The sequence below is a fragment of the Oncorhynchus mykiss genome, chromosome 24, assembly GCF_057628025.1.
Source record: "Oncorhynchus mykiss isolate SJ-2025 chromosome 24, ASM5762802v1, whole genome shotgun sequence".
Classification (NCBI taxonomy): Eukaryota; Metazoa; Chordata; class Actinopteri; order Salmoniformes; family Salmonidae; genus Oncorhynchus; species Oncorhynchus mykiss.
In genome coordinates this window covers 40,882,501-40,885,054 of record NC_143045.1, presented here as the reverse complement: position 1 = coordinate 40,885,054, position 2,554 = coordinate 40,882,501, and positions in this window count along the sequence as shown.

The window sequence follows — 2,554 nt, the reverse complement described above, 5'->3', positions numbered from 1 at the left end:
GTGCGTTCCAGGACACCGGAAACACACTCCAGGACAGAAACACAGGCAAACACAGACTCAGGAAGCGGGATTCATGACACAACTAGCCTTTTAAAATGAAAAACATGGATATAAAAACAGTAGTAGGAGATCGGTGGCACCTCAGCATCCCGGAGTCGCCTCTTCACTGTTGACATTGAGACTGGACATAGGAACTCTGCCTCGAAGGCCAGCATCCCGGCTAATGATCAACTAGCCTTTTAAAATGAAAAACATGGATATAAAAACAGTAGTAGGAGATCGGTGGCACCTCAGCATCCCGGAGTCGCCTCTTCACTGTTGACATCGAGACTGGTGTTTTGCGGGTACTATTTAATGAAGCTGCCAGTTGAGGACTTGTGAGGCGTCTGTTTCTCAAACTAGACACTCCAATGTACTTGTCCTCTTGCTCAGTTGTGCCCCGGGGCCTCCCACTCCTCTTTCTATTCTGGTTAGGGCCAGTTTGCTCTGTTCTGTGAAGGGAGTAGTACACAGCGTTGTACGAGATCTTCAGTTTCTTGGAAATTTCTCACATGGGAATAACCTTCATATCTCAGAACAAGAATAGACTGACGAGATTCAAAAGAAAGTTATTTGTTTCTGGCCATTTTGAGCCTGTAATCAAACCCACAAATGCTGATGCTCCAGATACTCAACTAGTCTAAAGAAGGCCAGTTTTATTGCTTCTTTAATCAGAACAACAGTTTTCAGCTGTGCTAACATAATTGCAAAAGGGTTTTCTAATCATCAATTAGCCTTTTAAAACGATAAACTTGGATTAGCTAACACAACGTGCCATTGGAACACAGGAGGGATGGTTGCTGATAATGGGCCTCTGTTCGCCTATGTAGATATTCTATTAAAAATCAGCCATTTCCAGCTACAATAGTCATTAACAATGTTTACACTGTATTTCTGATCAATTTTATGTTATTTTAATGGACAAAAAATGTGCTTTTCTTTCAAAAACAAGGACATTTCTAAGTGACCCTAAACTTTTGAACGCTACTGTACATATTACCAAAGCTTACTTTGGAGATTTACAATATTAACAATTAATAATAATAATCAATATTGTCAACGGGACAACAGTAACAACAATAACCAAGGGTCAAAATAACCAGACATTGAACAATAACAATAAGCATAGAGGACATGTGCAGGTTGATTGGTCTGTCAGACACTGTCCCTCATCTTATGGCAGGCAGCAATGTAGTGGTCTGCCAGACACTGTCCCTCATCTTATGGCAGGCAGCAATGTAGTGGTCTGTCAGACACTGTCCCTCATCTTATGGCAGGCAGCAATGTAGTGGTCTGCCAACCCACAGCTCTCTGCGTCCTCCCCCAACAGGACAGGTAGCCTATCCTAATCAGAGAGGTCTTTGAAAACGGTTTCAAATGGTTTTATATTTTTTATATTTTGTCAGGAAATGCAGCTCTGTCTCAGTGCTGTGGTGCAGTGGTTGCACAGCCTTTCCTCTACATGGAGCCAGGTTCTGCTGTGGTGCAGTGGTTGCACAGCCTTTCCTCTACATGGAGCCAGGTTCTGCTGTGGTGCAGTGGTTGCACAGCCTTTCCTCTACATGGAGCCAGGTTCTGCTGTGGTGCAGTGGTTGCACAGCCTTTCCTCTACATGGAGCCAGGTTCTGCTGTGGTGCAGTGGTTGCACAGCCTTTCCTCTACAGGGAGCCAGGTTCTGCTGTGGTGCAGTGGTTGCACAGCCTTTCCTCTACATGGAGCCAGGTTCTGCTGTGGTGCAGTGGTTGCACAGCCTTTCCTCTACAGGGAGCCAGGTTCTGCTGTGGTGCAGTGGTTGCACAGCCTTTCCTCTACAGGGAGCCAGGTTCTGCTGTGGTGCAGTGGTTGCACAGCCTTTCCTCTACAGGGAGCCAGGTTCTGCTGTGGTGCAGTGGTTGCACAGCCTTTCCTCTACAGGGAGCCAGGTTCTGCTGTGGTGCAGTGGTTGCACAGCCTTTCCTCTACAGGGAGCCAGGTTCTGCTGTGGTGCAGTGGTTGCACAGCCTTTCCTCTACAGGGAGCCAGGTTCTGCTGTGGTGCAGTGGTTGCACAGCCTTTCCTCTACAGGGAGCCAGGTTCTGCTGTGGTGCAGTGGTTGCACAGCCTTTCCTCTACAGGGAGCCAGGTTCTGCTGTGGTGCAGTGGTTGCACAGCCTTTCCTCTACAGGGAGCCAGGTTCTGCTGTGGTGCAGTGGTTGCACAGCCTTTCCTCTACAGGGAGCCAGGTTTTGCTTGGTGCAGTGGTTACACAGTCTTTCCTCTACAGGGAGCCAGGTTCTGCTGTGGTGCAGTGGTTGCACAGCCTTTCCTCTACAGGGAGCCAGGTTCTGCTGTGGTGCAGTGGTTGCACAGCCTTTCCTCTACATGGAGCCAGGTTCTGCTGTGGTGCAGTGGTTGCACAGCCTTTCCTCTACAGGGAGCCAGGTTCTGCTGTGGTGCAGTGGTTGCACAGCCTTTCCTCTACAGGGAGCCAGGTTTTCCTGTGTCTACCCTTCTCAATGGCAAGGCTGTGCTCACT